This window comes from Lithobates pipiens, unplaced genomic scaffold, assembly GCF_037356315.1.
Source record: "Lithobates pipiens isolate NorthernLeopardFrog02 unplaced genomic scaffold, aLitPip1_a1.2 Scaffold_19, whole genome shotgun sequence".
Lineage (NCBI taxonomy): Eukaryota > Metazoa > Chordata > Amphibia > Anura > Ranidae > Lithobates > Lithobates pipiens.
In genome coordinates this window covers 40,314,732-40,332,410 of record NW_027507764.1, presented here as the reverse complement: position 1 = coordinate 40,332,410, position 17,679 = coordinate 40,314,732, and the positions used below count along the sequence as shown (strand labels likewise).

Sequence of the window (17,679 nt, the reverse complement as noted above, 5' to 3'; positions counted from 1 at the left end):
CCATCTCTATGTCCACTTGTTTGGTGGGGCTAGAACCTGGACTCATGGCGCAGGCGCCGTTCATCTTCGGCTATTTTCGGATTGTGTGTGTGTACTGCGCATGCGCAGTACACAGCGGACACTATCCGATGGGGGACTCTATATGATAGGACACCGGTCTTCAACTGATTGATCAAAAAAGTTTTTTGTCTTCAGATATATTATAAATTTCAGGACATTTTCTTGCAGTGTCAGTTTGCTGATTGTTGCTTTTCTTGTTTTCTTTTTCTTTCCAGGCGAGTACGATGATAGCGGCCGGACTGACTCTCGCCATTGCGGGATTTACTGGTAAGTGTTGGATTGAAGGTCGCTGTGTGTTTTTGTTGGACCTCCCTCTGTTTTCCACCCCCCCAAAACAAAACGGAGGCTGTGTGTTCTGACTCGTCCGCTGTCTGGCCGTTCCTGTAAAATGTCCCCTGTAGTGTACAGTACATACTGGGCCAGCATTTCTCAACTGGGTGCTGTTCTGCGTATATTTTTTTGTTTTTCCTCGCACAACATCTTGCATTTCCATGTGGTTGATGGGCCGGCCACCAGCACCATAGTAAACGCATGATGCTGAACCGGAGCAGCTCCAGCATTCCAGCTGCATTCCTGCTCCACCTCCTTCCCACTGCCATGGTGTAAGGATGGTTGGGAGGTAGGACTGTACCGTGAAAGGTACTGAGGACTCTATAAAGTGTGGGGGGACTGAGGACTGTGATGTAAATGGAGGGGAGACGAGACTGGGCACTGTAATGTGAAAGGAGGGGAGACGAGACTGGGCACTGTAATGTGAAAGGAGGGGAGACGAGACTGGGCACTGTAATGTGAAAGGAGGGGGGAGGGGCTGGGAACTGTAATGTGAAAGGGGGGGGGGGGGTGACTGGGGACTGTAATGTAAAAGGAGGGGGGGTGACTGTGGACTGTAATGTGAAAGGAGTGGGGGGGTCTGATGTATAATAAAGGGGGGCTTCGGACTGTGATGTGAAATGGGAAGTGACTGAGAAATCAGTTTTTTGGGGGGTGTGACTGAATACTCTGATGTGAAAGGGGGGGCTGAGGAACGTGAAGGGGAGCGGGGTGGAGGGGAACGGAGGATTCTGATGTGAAAGGAGGAGGGGGGGGACAACGACTGGGGACTCTATGAAAGATGGGGGGGAACTGTGAGGACTCTGATGTGAAGGAGGGGGATTAAGGACTCTGATGTGAAAGATGGGGGGGCTGAGGACTGTGATGTGATTAGTTGTCCCAAGAACAAGAGTAGCGGGTAGATCTTTCGATGAGGATGTTGGGTCTGGTGGCGACTGTCTATCTCCCTGGTGCCTAACCTGTGGCCCTTTGGTATATGGCATGCGGCCCTTGGTGCTTCAGCAGTGGAGATATATATATATGGTATAAGCAATAATTTTTACTGAATGAAAGGGATTCATTCCATGTGTTATGTTGTGATTACCAATGATTGGCCACAGCTAATCACATGGTGTAGATGGGCTGTAATTGGCCCTGTCTGTACCAGGTGATCCCTATGACCAATCACAGGTAGCAACATAAGCTGTACACAATGAATGACATGAATCAAAGCCATCCACTGTGTACAAATGTCATGTGCTCTGCTGTGATTGGTCGCAGGAATCACATGATGCTGTCAGGAGGCCGGTACACTGATCAGTCATCGGCGGTGTCTGGTGAACACAGCTGTGACAGATTGCGGCCCATTCTGGTGGGATCTCATATGACCTCGACCCGGAACGACGAATGTCCCGCCCAGCCGTCATTTGACAATAGGCTCGGCAGGAAGTGGTTAAAAGGGGTTGTAGGGACTGTCGCTGAATTGCATTTCAATTGCATAATATTCTGAATGTCTCCCGAAAACCTCCTCTATGCACTTGTGTTGCTGGACATCGGGTTGACATTTGCTGCTAAAAATGCTGCAGGCGCCTGTTTTCTGCACAGCATCCTGCCCATTCAAATGAAGGGAACACGTCCATTATTGCAGTTTTTATCAGGCCTGTATGATTATTCTCCATCATAATATTTCATCCTAAAACACAGAAACGGGATAGTGTCCAGTATTCAGACATTGGCAGATTGTACTTTTTCGTATGAGTTTTTTTTTTTTTTTCTTTTTTTAGGCCGTTACGTTTTACAAGCTTTCAAGCACCTGGAGCCTCAAGTGAAGCAAGTTATACAGACCCTGCCAAAGGCGGTGAGTTTCTTAAAGGGAGGCTATAACTGTTTTTTGGGCTATTTTTAGTGTATGTATGTATATATATATTATATAAAAAAATATTTATGTTCGACCCATTATTAAATTAATATTTTATTTTATTTGTTAATAGTTTCAAGTCTACAAAATAATGGAATATATATCATTTTTTATTTTTTCTCTTTTAAGAACAAGTATAACCAAAACTAAAAGACAGTTGTTGATCCGTGCCCTTCCTTGTCATTCCTATGGGGGAGCTACAGCCAGCCCCATTGATTCCCCCCACCCACAGTGTACGGTCTGGCACAAGCTTAGAGAAAGTGCTGCAGCAGCCCTGGAAGCTTTAATACAACATCTATTCATCTACATTCATGTTGTGATCCATCTACATCACAGGGGTCAAACTGGCGGCCCTCCTCCCGCTGTTGCGGAACTACAAGTCCTATAAGGCATAGCGATGCTGACAGTTACAAGCATGACTCCCACAGCCGGAGGCATGATGGGACTTGTAATTCCGCAACAGCTGGAGGGTTGCCAGTTTGACTCCCTTAGTAATACCCCTCACCCCATTAGCTAATTGCTACGTCAGTTTCTATAATAAAAAAAAAAAAAACACATGCAAAAGCCCCAAATGCTCCCCCTAAATTTGCTGTCGTGCTCCAGGTCCTGCATCTTCTCTTGTTCTACTGGACTGCTGTAGGGATGATTCCATTCTTTGGGTATCTATGTCACTGCCTGGGTGATGTGGGCAGTACCTATTGGCTGTCCAGTGGCGGGATTCTCTCAGGCTCCAGAAGACTGCAGCCATGTGATGATGTCACAGCTAGGGGTGGAGCACACTTAGATGGCGGGTGGTCGGGACTTCCAACGCTGGATCGCTGGTCTCCACTCCCAGAAGAGTGGCTGTTGAGGAACATGCACTCAGATATGTTAAACCTGAAATTCAGACATAAAAACTTTCATTTAAATACATTCTTCAGTAGCCAGAGAGGATATAAATCCACTTTGTACTAGAAAAAAGAAAAGGCAGTAACACCCCAATAAAGGGTCAGAGGGCGCTGGTCACCCCTAATGAGTAAAGAAAAAACAGAAAGATATCCCCTGGGTGGGGTTTTTAACAGCATATATTACCTGTGAGGGCTGATATATATACACAGTAGAAATAACTACTGAAAAAACGCGGATAGTTTGTAATACAATTATTTATTGATAAAAGAATTAAATGGGTGACATGGTGGTCAGGAAATTGAACTCCACTTGGTGAATAATGGTACATGTATAGACAGGGAAATTACATCATATGAACCCTATTACATCTGTATGCACAGTAAAACATAGATAAAAGTAATCCTTTACGCGTTTCGACCCACTCGGGGGTCTTCTTCAGAAGGTTTATCTGTATAATCCACAGTGGAGATCCTCTTTAAAAGACAGGAATATGCTCAGACACATCCCTCATATCAATCATTCATTGATGTGCCACAGCTCATCTAGCTGGTATAGGTCGCTGTATCCTACCATCAAAGGAGGGCAGGGAAACGGAATCCAACAAACGGGATGGCTTGCGAGGGATCACATCCCTAATTCCATATCCTGTGTATAGGTTGGAGGGGAGTATAGACGTGGACAGCCAAGGGTCAGAGGCGACACCCTATATAATCTTGCAATACGTGCTCATGTGTTGGATGAGCCCAAAAGAAGGCAATATATTAAAACAGAAGGAAGAGGTCTTGCGAATTTTCGCAGGTCCACCCCTTTCTATTCAGGAACCCCCCCTGTTTTTGCACGGTTCCTGAATAGAAAGGGGTGGACCTGCGAAAATTCGCAAGACCTCTTCCTTTTGTTTTAATATATTCCCTTCTTTTGGGCTCATCCAACACATGAGCACGTATTGCAAGATTATATAGGGTGTCGCCTCTGACCCTTGGCTGTCCACGTCTATACTCCCCTCCAACCTATACACAGGAGGTGGAATTAGGGATGTGATCCCTCGCAAGCCATCCCGTTTGTTGGATTCCGTTTCCCTGCCCTCCTTTGATGGTAGGATACAGCGACCTATACCAGCTAGATGAGCTGTGGCACATCAATGAATGATTGATATGAGGGATGTGTCTGAGCATATTCCTGTCTTTTAAAGAGGATCTCCACTGTGGATTATACAGATAAACCTTCTGAAGAAGACCCCCGAGTGGGTCGAAATGCGTAAAGGATTACTTTTATCTATGTTTTACTGTGCATACAGATGTAATAGGGTTCATATGATGTAATTTCCCTGTCTATACATGTACCATTATTCACCAAGTGGAGTTCAATTTCCTGACCACCGTGTCACCCATTTAATTCTTTTATCAATAAATAATTGTATTACAAACTATCCACGTTTTTTCAGTAGTTATTTCTACTGTGTATATATATCAGCCCTCACAGGTAATATATGCTGTTAAAAACCCCACCCAGGGGATATCTTTTTGTTTTTTCATAAATCCACTTTGTGTTCACTAACTTTTTTTTTTTTTTTTTTTACAAACCCAGATATCATCTTGTAAACGTAGCAGTGACATCATGTGCTGTACATAACCTGTGCAGAGAGCAGAGCTGTGGGAGGGGCCCAGCAGGCTCCACCTACTACAGGCTGTCTGCAGAAAACGACAGGAAGGACGGAGACGAGAGCAGCCATCCGGTACAAGGGGAAAGAGCAGCAGTAGTGATGGCCGAACGGTTCGCCCGGCGGTCGTTTCGCGGCGAATTTCCGACTTTCGCCGTCCGCGGGTTCGAACGCCTTTTTCCGTCGTTCGCCCCGGCGGACTTACGTGTTTAATGTATACAAGAACTTTAACCTTTCGTGACACGTTTATCATGTGTTACAGGACAACCAATTGAGACATGACAGCTCATGGACACTTGGACATTCCCCCTAACCTATAAATACACCCGATCCGGTGGCCATTTTACATTCTTTCTTCTGTCACTGTAGGGAAAGGATCCTGTGTGGAGTAGGGACAGAGAAAACGCTAGCTATTTGGTACACAAAAGTTCTTTTCAGGACTGGTATAGGTGTTAGGTCAGCAGCCTGAGTTTCTTTTGTCAGTTTAGATAAAGGGACAGAGCGCTGTATGCTGCTATTTTAGGGACAGCTCAGCCAGATTAGTCTTTCTTCATCATCATCATCATCATCATCATTAGCTGTTACTATCAGGTCCACAAAAGAGCTGTTCCAGCTAATCGTTCCAGCCTACTCTTTTTTGCCAATTTGTATAGGGACAGGCAGGAAGCAGTGTGTCAGGCAGTGAGGATAATTTTAAAGACTTGCTGTTACTATTAGTTCCACAAAGGTTCTTTTCAGGACTGGTATCAGTGGTACGGTAATAGGCTTGTACACGTATAATATTCTTTCTTCCAAATATAGAAAGAATATTATACTTGACTGCTGCCCTTCTGCTGCAGTCTGCTAATCATTCACAACTCACTTGTTCCACAAAGCTCTTTATCAGGACTGGTAACTTGGTCTGTCTAGGGTGCTACGGTACATAGGCTTGGGTGCGGTACAGTCTGCTGTTCTGTAAGGACCGCTATCGGTCCACAATACATAGGGTTGCCGTGCACTACTGCTGACCGCTGCCCTATACTGCAGCAGTCCTTCATTGGTATAGGGACTGACGTACAGTCTGCTAATCACTAACACACAACCTGCTTGGTCCACAAAAGTTCTTATAAGGACTGGTAACTTGGTATAGGGTGCTACGGTACATAGGCCTGAGTGCGTTACAGTCTGCTGTTCTGTAAGGACCGCTATCGGTCCACAATACATAGGGTTGCCGTGCACTACTGCTGACCGCTGCCCTATACTGCAGCAGTCCTTCAGCGGTATAGGGACTGACGCACAGTCTGCTAAACACTAACACACAACCTGCTTGGTCCACAAAAGTTTTTATAAGGACTGGTAACTTGGTATAGGGTGCTACGGTACATAGGCCTGAGTGCAGTACAGTCTGCTGTTCTGTAAGGACCGCTATCGGTCCACAATACATAGGGTTGCCGTGCACTACTGCTGACCGCTGCCCTATACTGCAGCAGTCCTTCATTGGTATAGGGACTGACGTACAGTCTGCTAATCACTAACACACAACCTGCTTGGTCCACAAAAGTTCTTATAAGGACTGGTAACTTGGTATAGGGTGCTACGGTACATAGGCCTGAGTGCGTTACAGTCTGCTGTTCTGTAAGGACCGCTATCGGTCCACAATACATAGGGTTGCCGTGCACTACTGCTGACCGCTGCCCTATACTGCAGCAGTCCTTCATTGGTATAGGGACTGACGTACAGTCTGCTAATCACTAACACACAACCTGCTTGTTCCACAAAAGTTCTTATAAGGACTGGTAACTTGGTATAGGGTGCTACGGTACATAGGCTTGAGTGCGGTACAGTCTGCTGTTCTGTAAGGACCGCTATCGGTCCACAATAGATAGGGTTGACGTGCACCACTGCTGACCGCTGCCCTATACTGCAGCAGTCCTTCAGCGGTATAGGGACTGACGTACAGTCTGCTAAACACTAATACACAACCTGCTTGGTCCACAAAAGTTCTTATAAGGACTGGTAACTTGGTATAGGGTGCTACGGTACATAGGCTTGAGTGCGGTACAGTCTGCTGTTCTGTAAGGACCGCTATCGGTCCACAATAGATAGGGTTGACGTGCACCACTGCTGACCGCTGCCCTATACTGCAGCAGTCCTTCAGCGGTATAGGGACTGACGCACAGTCTGCTAAACACTAACACACAACCTGCTTGGTCCACAAAAGTTTTTATAAGGACTGGTAACTTGGTATAGGGTGCTACGGTACATAGGCCTGAGTGCGTTACAGTCTGCTGTTCTGTAAGGACCGCTATCGGTCCACAATACATAGGGTTGCCGTGCACTACTGCTGACCGCTGCCCTATACTGCAGCAGTCCTTCATTGGTATAGGGACTGACGTACAGTCTGCTAATCACTAACACACAACCTGCTTGGTCCACAAAAGTTCTTATAAGGACTGGTAACTTGGTATAGGGTGCTACGGTACATAGGCCTGAGTGCGTTACAGTCTGCTGTTCTGTAAGGACCGCTATCGGTCCACAATACATAGGGTTGCCGTGCACTACTGCTGACCGCTGCCCTATACTGCAGCAGTCCTTCAGCGGTATAGGGACTGACGCACAGTCTGCTAAACACTAACACACAACCTGCTTGGTCCACAAAAGTTCTTATAAGGACTGGTAACTTGGTATAGGGTGCTACGGTACATAGGCCTGAGTGCAGTACAGTCTGCTGTTCTGTAAGGACCGCTATCGGTCCACAATACATAGGGTTGCCGTGCACTACTGCTGACCGCTGCCCTATACTGCAGCAGTCCTTCATTGGTATAGGGACTGACGTACAGTCTGCTAATCACTAACACACAACCTGCTTGTTCCACAAAAGTTCTTATAAGGACTGGTAACTTGGTATAGGGTGCTACGGTACATAGGCTTGAGTGCGGTACAGTCTGCTGTTCTGTAAGGACCGCTATCGGTCCACAATAGATAGGGTTGACGTGCACCACTGCTGACCGCTGCCCTATACTGCAGCAGTCCTTCAGCGGTATAGGGACTGACGTACAGTCTGCTAAACACTAATACACAACCTGCTTGGTCCACAAAAGTTCTTATAAGGACTGGTAACTTGGTATAGGGTGCTACGGTACATAGGCTTGAGTGCGGTACAGTCTGCTGTTCTGTAAGGACCGCTATCGGTCCACAATAGATAGGGTTGACGTGCACCACTGCTGACCGCTGCCCTATACTGCAGCAGTCCTTCAGCGGTATAGGGACTGACGCACAGTCTGCTAAACACTAACACACAACCTGCTTGGTCCACAAAAGTTTTTATAAGGACTGGTAACTTGGTATAGGGTGCTACGGTACATAGGCCTGAGTGCGTTACAGTCTGCTGTTCTGTAAGGACCGCTATCGGTCCACAATACATAGGGTTGCCGTGCACTACTGCTGACCGCTGCCCTATACTGCAGCAGTCCTTCATTGGTATAGGGACTGACGTACAGTCTGCTAATCACTAACACACAACCTGCTTGGTCCACAAAAGTTCTTATAAGGACTGGTAACTTGGTATAGGGTGCTACGGTACATAGGCCTGAGTGCGTTACAGTCTGCTGTTCTGTAAGGACCGCTATCGGTCCACAATACATAGGGTTGCCGTGCACTACTGCTGACCGCTGCCCTATACTGCAGCAGTCCTTCAGCGGTATAGGGACTGACGCACAGTCTGCTAAACACTAACACACAACCTGCTTGGTCCACAAAAGTTCTTATAAGGACTGGTAACTTGGTATAGGGTGCTACGGTACATAGGCTTGAGTGCGGTACAGTCTGCTGTTCTGTAAGGACCGCTATCGGTCCACAATAGATAGGGTTGACGTGCACCACTGCTGACCGCTGCCCTATACTGCAGCAGTCCTTCAGCGGTATAGGGACTGACGTACAGTCTGCTAAACACTAATACACAACCTGCTTGGTCCACAAAAGTTCTTATAAGGACTGGTAACTTGGTATAGGGTGCTACGGTACATAGGCTTGAGTGCGGTACAGTCTGCTGTTCTGTAAGGACCGCTATAGGTCCACAATAGATAGGGTTGACGTGCACCACTGCTGACCGCTCACCTATACTGCAGCAGTCCTTCAGCGGTATAGGGACTAAGAGTTTTGTCACAGGGTCATTTAAAAAATGACATGCAGAGGAAGAGGCAGGCCCTTCCGCAGGGGTGGTAGGGGTAGGGCAGGAGCAACAGGCTTGAGCCAAAGTGGGAAGTTGCAGAAGGTGCGTTCAATTACTTTAAAGGATGCACCAGACTTGGTTGAGTGGCTCGCTCAGCCTTACTCTTCTGCACCCTCCTCATCCTCTCGATCTGCACCCTCTTCTTCACTCTCTGCTATGTGCACCCCCAAAGACACTACCACCAACAACACGACCACCACCACCACCACCACATACCTTCCGCTTGAGTCACTGGAATTATTTTCCGATCCATATCAAGAGGACATTTCTGATGCGCAGCCACTCTTGGTATTGGATCAGGAAGAGGAGGTAGCAACAAGCGCTACTCAGCAGTCTGACGCCAGTACCCAGATCAGCCCAAGGAGGAGGTTGGTCCCCGGTGTTGCTGCCTACTCTACTTATAGCGGTGGGGAAGGTGACGTTGATGATGACGTGTCTAGTGATGTCACGTGGGTGCCCACAAGAGAGGAAGAGGAGGGGAGTTCAGAGGGAGATATGGACCAGCAGATAGGGAGGAGAAGCAGCAATGACTTACATTGCACAGCAGGGACAAAGCAGACTGCAAATGTATCAGGAGCGAGTCATCGACCATGTACGGTCACATCTGGCGCTCCCAGGACACCGGCACATGGCTCCGCAGTGTGGGCTTTTTTTAACGTGTCCGCTGCTGACAATAGCGTTGCCATCTGCAATCTTTGCAGTCAACGCGTTAGTCGCGGTAAGCCCAATACTCACCTAGGGACGACCGCCTTAAGAAGGCACATGAGCAGCCATCACCGAGCCCAGTGGGAGCAACGGAACACACAAAGCCACACTGCAGGCTCTCACCGTCCAGCCTCGTCTTCTACTTCTCCTTCTCCTCTCTCCTCACAATTGTCCTCCACTCCACCTTCCATCACGCCAAGCTCACATTTTTCTGCAAAAAGGCAGGCTTCCGTGGGCCTAATGTTTGAGCGTAAAAAAATGATGACGCCGGATAACCCTCTTGCCCAACGGTTGGCGGCTGGCTTGTCAGAACTCATAGCCCGCCAACTACTGCCATATAAACTGGTGGACTCGGAGGCCTTTCGCAAATTTGTGGCCATTGGAACACCACAATGGAAGGTCCCAGGAAGGAAGTATTTCTCAGAGAAGGGCATCCCAGAGCTATATGGCCATGTTCAGCGGCAAGTGAATGTATCTCTGGCACACAGTGTCGGTGCCAAGATACATCTGACCACAGACACGTGGTCTAGCAAACACGGGCAGGGAAGGTATATCAGTTTTACTGCCCACTGGGTGAACCTTCTGACGGCCGTCAAGCATGTAACCCGTGGCACCCGTGTAGATTTGGTTTTACCGCCACGGATTGCATGCAGGCCTGACTCTTCTTCTCCTCCTCCTACTCCATCCTCCTCCCTCTCCTCCTCAGCTGCCTCCTCCTTTTCCGCTGCTAGCGTCTCTTCCACTGCACCGCCCAAGCTCCCCAGAACCTATTCCACATGCCAGGTGAGACGTTGCCATGCCGTGCTGCGTCTGTTGTGCCTGGAAGCAAAGAGCCACACTGGCCCGGCACTCCTTTCAGCTTTGCGTTCACAGGCAGATGAGTGGCTAACACCGCTCAATTTGACAGTTGGTAAAGTGGTGTGTGACAACGGTGCCAATCTGCTTAGCGCATTGAAACAGGGCAAAATCACGCACGTGCCGTGCATGGCACACGTCTTAAACTTGGTCGTGCAGCGATTCCTTGTCAAATACCCTGGGGTCCAGGACATCTTGCGGCAGGCAAGGAAAATCTCGGCCCATTTCAGAAGATCTTACACGGCCATGGCTCGCCTTGCTGACATTCAGCGGCGACACCATCTGCCGGTCAGACGTCTTATTTGCGATTGCCCGACGCGATGGAACTCAACCTTCTATATGCTTGATAGGCTGCTCCAGCAGAAACGTGCAGTTAACGTCTACCTGTATGAACTCTGCGAAAGAAACGGTTCTGGGGAGCTGGGTTTTTTTTCACCGCGCCAGTGGCTGCTCATGCGCGACACATGCAGACTTCTGCGGCCATTTGAGGAGATCACCAAACTGGTCAGTCGCAGCCATGGCGCCATCAGTGACATGGTACCTTATGCCTTCTTTCTGGAGCGTGCATTGCGTCGTGTCATTGATCAGGCTGTGGAGGAGCAGGAGCGGGAAGATGAGGAAGTCGCAATGCTGGATGAATTCCCAGGGGGGGCTACTCTATCTGAGACAAGTCAACAACAGGAGTCTGATGAGGAGTCAGAGGAGGATGGTGCCGGGGCGGATGAGCAGGAGCAAGAAGAGCATGCTTTAAACCTTTCTGGGATCCCTGTTGTGCGAGGATGGGGAGAGGAGAATGAAGAGGACGACATTATCCTGGATGATGAGCAGGAGCCAGGCCACCACACCGCTTCCACTTTAGTGCAAATGGGGGCCTTCATGCTCCAGTGTTTTAATAGGGACCCCCGTATAAAAAGCATGAGGGTCAAGGACCAGTACTGGGTGGCAACGTACTTAGACCCCCGGTACAAACACAAAATGGCGGAAATGTTACCGCCGTCGCAGAGGGCTGTCAGAATGCAGCACTTCCAGGCCTTGCTTCGAGAAATGCTGCATTCTGCTTTTGCGTGCGCTGGCAGAGGAGCAATTCCCACTCCCAGAGAAGGATTTGCGGGTACCAATCCAACAGCGCCTGCAAGAAGAGGCCGGTTTGAAGATGTGTTGGTGACTTCGGATATGAGGTCATTCTTTCAGCCGACCCATCGACAGGTGTCATCCGGATCCAGCATCAGGGAACGCCTAGACCGTCAGGTGTCCGACTACATTGGGTTAACGGCCGATGTGGACGCTCTGAGGAGTGATGAACCCCTAGACTACTGGGTGGGCAGGCTTGACCTCTGGCCAGAGCTTGCCCAATTTGCAATCGAACTGTTGGCTTGCCCCTCATCCAGTGTCCTGTCCGAAAGGACGTTCAGCGCAGCAGGGGGGATTGTGACCGATAAGCGTACTCGCCTAGCTCACCACAGTGTTAACTACCTCACATTTCTAAAAATGAATGAGGCATGGATCTCGGAGGAATTCAACACATGTGATCAGTAGACCATGTATATGTCTATAAACAATTTTTGGAATCAAGCACACAGACCTTCTTAATTCATTTGGCTCACTTCCCTGACCCAAAAAAGCACACCGTACTATATGCCCCTACCCTCCTCTTTGAAGAGGTTGAGCGGTGTCATATTTCTACTGGGGCTGCTTATTATGAGGGGTTCCCACCATCCCTGTGCTGTGCTGACTTCCTCCTGGGTGTTCTTATTATGAGGGGCTCCCACCATCCCTGTGCTGTGCTGACTTCCTCCTGGGGGTTCTTATTATGAGGGGATCACACCATCCCTGTGCTGTGCTGACTTCCTCCTGGGGCTGCTTACGGTGCTGCTGTCAGCGCTGTATGTCACGGAGCTGCTGTCAGCGCTGTATGTCACGGAGCTGCTGTCAGCGCTGTATGTCACGGAGCTGCTGTCAGCGCTGTATGTCACGGAGCTGCTGTCAGCGCTGTATGTCACGGAGCTGCTGTCAGCGCTGTATGTCACGGAGCTGCTGTCAGCGCTGTATGTCACGGAGCTGCTGTCAGCGCTGTATGTCACGGAGCTGCTGTCAGCGCTGTATGTCACGGAGCTGCTGTCAGCGCTGTATGTCACGGAGCTGCTGTCAGCGCTGTATGTCACGGTGCTGCTGTCAGCGCTGTATGTCACGGAGCTGCTGTCAGCGCTGTATGTCACGGAGCTGCTGTCAGTGCTGTATGTCACGGAGCTGCTGTCAGCGCTGTATGTCACGGAGCTGCTGTCAGCGCTGTATGTCACGGAGCTGCTGTCAGCGCTGTATGTCACGGTGCTGCTGTCAGCGCTGTATGTCACGGAGCTGCTGTCAGCGCTGTATGTCACGGAGCTGCTGTCAGCGCTGTATGTCACGGAGCTGCTGTCAGCGCTGTATGTCACGGAGCTGCTGTCAGCGCTGTATGTCACGGAGCTGCTGTCAGCGCTGTATGTCACGGAGCTGCTGTCAGCGCTGTATGTCACGGAGCTGCTGTCAGCGCTGTATGTCACGGAGCTGCTGTCAGCGCTGTATGTCACGGAGCTGCTGTCAGCGCTGTATGTCACGGAGCTGCTGTCAGCGCTGTATGTCACGGAGCTGCTGTCAGCGCTGTATGTCACGGAGCTGCTGTCAGCGCTGTATGTCACGGTGCTGCTGTCAGCGCTGTATGTCACGGAGCTGCTGTCAGCGCTGTATGTCACGGAGCTGCTGTCAGTGCTGTATGTCACGGAGCTGCTGTCAGCGCTGTATGTCACGGAGCTGCTGTCAGCGCTGTATGTCACGGAGCTGCTGTCAGCGCTGTATGTCACGGTGCTGCTGTCAGCGCTGTATGTCACGGAGCTGCTGTCAGCGCTGTATGTCACGGAGCTGCTGTCAGCGCTGTATGTCACGGAGCTGCTGTCAGCGCTGTATGTCACGGAGCTGCTGTCAGCGCTGTATGTCACGGAGCTGCTGTCAGCGCTGTATGTCACGGTGCTGATGTCAGTGCTCTGTATTACGGTGCTGCTGTCAGTGCTCTGTATCTCCTGCACCCTCTTGTTTGCCTACCCTGGTCCCTGACCTTCCCTCTCCTCCATTGCCTTCATTAGCTCCATAGTCCTGAATTGTCAGAACAATTTCCCAAATAAAAAAAAAATGCTTGTAGTTATCGATCCCAAATTCACCTCATACATGTATTATGCTATTGTCCAGGTGGTGGGACTACGTGCTACCCCCTAATAATTACCCCGTGGCCGCAAATTCGACCTAAAGGTTTGCGAAATTCGCCTCCCATTGAAGTCAATGGAGCCCGCGGCGAACGGTCGTTTTCGCGAACGTTTGTGTCCGTTCGCGTTTCGCGTTCGCGAAACGTCCCGTCGGAAGTTCGTCCATCACTAAGCAGCAGTGATCGGTAGGAGGGACCATTCAGGTGTCGGTGGGAACTTATCCGAGAGGCAGAAATGGCCCAATGCTGAAGGAACCCCTAGCAACCTCTGGAGGAACCCTGGTTGAGAATCACTGATCTAGAATATATGGGAAAAAAAACAAAAACTATGAAACTTTTTAATTTTTTTATTCATCTTTTATTATTATTACGGTATTTATATTCAATATATATATATATTGGATATAAAGCTGAAACTCATTTTTGCTTAATTGATTTTACTGCTGTAACTATTGATTGATACGTAACAATAATCTTGGAATGTGGGCTCCCTCTAGTGGCCAGTTGTGTAAGTGCGACAGCTCTGGCTGAATGGCGTCAAGCGATTGATGTTCATACAGGACCAACTATTCACAGCTCTGCCTGATCACTAATCCTACCATGTGGCTGGATTCCTGTGGTTACAGAATCGGTATTTAATTGCCTTTCTTTTGGGGAGCATTAACAGTAGAGACATTTTTAGGATATTGGTCCACTTTAAAAGGAACCTAGACAGAAGAGAAGAGAAATATAAAAGCTGCCCTTGCAGATCTGGTTTTTGAAGGCCCTTATAAGCTCCAGGACCACACACACTTTTCATTCTTGGTTCGCTACTGAAAGATTTGATTGACAGCAGCGGGAGCCAATCGCTGCGCTGCTATCAATCTATCCAGACAGGACCCGAGACAGCGGGTGTGCTCTTCCCTGTAGCTGTACATTCCTGGTTCAGGTAAGTAAAGGGGGGGGGGGGGGCTCTGAGAGGGCAGCACAGGTGGTTTTAAAAAACCTTGAGGGTTTTCAACCTCTTTAAAAAAAAAAAACACACACACCTCTCCGTTGAAATGCATTAAAAACACAGCAAGAACGCACCTGTTACATGACATGAAAAACACACCATAAAGCACAGTAAAATTGCAGTAAAATCGCAGTGTGTTTTCTGCGCCATTATCGCCACCTTTTTTCTTTTATCGGCAAAATGCAGATAACACCATTTTCGGTTGATATGTTTCGGTGACCAACATTTTCGGTGCATCTCTAGTGGAAATGCATTGAAAATGCAGCAATAAGGCACCTGTGTTATTTTTTTGATGCAGTTTTTGAGTCGCATGACCTAAAAATGCACCCTAAGCACAGTAAAATCGTGGCAAAATCGCCTGCTTTTCAGCGCCGTTATAGGCACCTTTTTTCTTTTACCTTTTTTATATTCTTTATTTTGGTGCATCTCTACTTTTGAGTGAAATTCTGCTTTACGTTTTGCCATCAAAGGGCCCGTTCACACCAGATCTTGGTGCAGAAAAGGTGCGTTCCATGCGGGTGCCAATTAATTGTTAATGGCACCCCAAATGCATAGTGTTTTGTGGGCGCCAGATCGCATGGTGCTGCAGTATTATGCGGTTTGGTGCAGTGTGATCTGAAAGGGTACTGCTTGCGCTACTTTTTCTGTGTTCCGGTGCATTTTGCAGTCCGTTTTAAATGAAAGCGATGTCTAGAGCGGAATGTGTTAGTTCCTTCCGAGAACGAGGAGGACTCTCTCAGGAATTGTTCTCAAACTGTTACTCTGCATTTTGCTGCTTACCTATAACTGCATAATCTATATCCAAACTTTCTAGGCAAAGGGCCAATTTACTGCCTTTCAGGCTTTGGGAGGGGGGGAGGGGAGGTCAGTGGGAGTAGTATCCACGCTTTGGCATCCGTGCCCCATCATTGGTTTTGGTGGAAGGAATAGTGCCCCATTGTTGATATCGATGAGACGAATATTCCCCTCGTTGTTGATCTCTATGAGAAGAAGAGGGCCCCATTGTTATCGTTGAGAAGGATAGTGCCCCATTGATGGTGTTAGTAGGTGGAACAGTGCTCCACCGTTAGTGTCAGTTGGTGAAATGGTGCCCCAAAGGCCAGATAAAGGTAAGCAGAGGGCCACATCCGCCCCTTGGGTTGCAGTTTGGAGACCACTGATCTATACCATACGTTGAATTTGTACATTTCCTGGCACCTTGCGATGACTGACTAGGGTTTTTTTTGTACCTATTTTATATACACCTTACAATGGTGCCTTGCCATTTCAGATGTGACTTAAAGCGGAGTTCCAGCCAAAAATACACCTCTGTCCTAAACAAAAGGCCATGCCCTTATTTTTGTTTATATATATATATATATATATATATATATATATATATATATATATATATATATATATATCATTTTTTTACTTTTTGTGTAGTACAAAGGTGTACTTACGTCCTAACCCCGCTGCGGCATGGTACATAATTTCCCCATCTGCATCGCCCCCCTCCTCCTTCCAATTTGCTGCCTTCTGGGACCTGTGCGTGTCCCAGAAGACGATGGCGCCGTTGGGAAAGTGCAGCGTGACTCGCGCATGCGTAGTAGGAAACCACCTGTGAAGCCTGAAGGCCTGCACCCGAGCCGATGGATGAATCGGCTTCGGGGGGCTGACACTGTGGAATCCCTGGACAGGTAAGTGTCCTTATTCAGTCAGCAGCTACATTATTTATAGCTGCTCACTTTTTTTTATTTTTTGAGGCTGGATCTGCACTTTAAGCATTATGTAACCCATTGCAACTTGTGTGAAGTCTTCATGCTGTTGTATCTGCCACACGCCAAAATGTGCACATTTGAACGCGCTTGTTCCAGTGTGAACCGAACCCTGAAGGCATTTTAAAGAGGTTGTAACTAAAAAAAAAAAAATAAATAAAAAAAACCCTGCAAGACAAAGGCATAATGAGCTAGTATGTACTAGCGGATTATGAAATGCTTGGCTTAGATTGAAGCTTTTGCAGCGGTCCGTGTACACCGATGTGCCGGGCGTCATGTCTCCCGGCGTTATTTCCAGATTCGTGGGCTCCAGCGATGTGATTGGCTGGAGCCGCAATGACGTCACGCCTGCGCATGGGAGCTGCCGATTTACGGTACGTCACGAGTAGGCAGTTTCTTCAGTGCGCATGGGCTAATGGCTTCGGCGCAAGCATATACGGTAAATATATCTCCTAAACCATGCATGGTTTAGGAGATATTTTCAGTACCAACAGGTAAGCCCTGTTCTAGGCTTGGCTATAGGAAAATATGGAGCAACTAGGTTCACAGACACTTTTTTTTGTATACCGGTCTACCTGCACCTTCAGGTTTTTTTCACCTAATTAAGATGTGGGTTGGTCCTGTAATTTCATGGTGTCATTTGTTACCCTGTACAGTAAATCTTCACGCTCCTGTGTCAGAAGTTTCTGTTTGTGCTCAAACAGGAGGCATGGCACTGCACAGGGTAATGCGTGGCCTCTGTCTGTAGTATGAGAACTGACACTTCCTCTGAATAAACTATATATTTCACAATCCCCCTGAGTCTCTCAGTCTAGTGCTGTGCAGGTAAGAGCTACAACGTAATTAGATCTGACAAATGGGCAGAGCAATAAGAGGGGTTGTAAAGTCAAAGTCAGTAAAGTTTTTTTTATTTTAAATCATTCTATATTCTATGTGTGCAGCAGCTCCCCTCAGCCCCCCAAAACTTACCCTGAACACCATCTCTGTCCAGCGATGTTGCTGGACTGTCTCGGCTGCCCCAGACTCTCCCTCCTGAAATGGCTGAGTCGGCAGCACTATTGGCTCCCACTGCTGTCAATCGACTTCATTAAGCC

The 17,679-nt window shown here is 48.3% G+C and overlaps 1 long non-coding RNA gene across 1 annotated transcript; it reads left to right on the top strand.

Moving 5' to 3' along the window:
• Window positions 1-274: 274 nt before the first annotated feature.
• On the top strand, window positions 275-4,923 carry LOC143998191 (uncharacterized). The gene is made up of 3 exons (XR_013277773.1): window positions 275-327; window positions 2,154-2,227; window positions 4,760-4,923. It is a non-coding gene; the product is annotated as an uncharacterized LOC143998191 (long non-coding RNA).
• The last annotated feature ends 12,756 nt before the right edge of the window (window positions 4,924-17,679 follow it).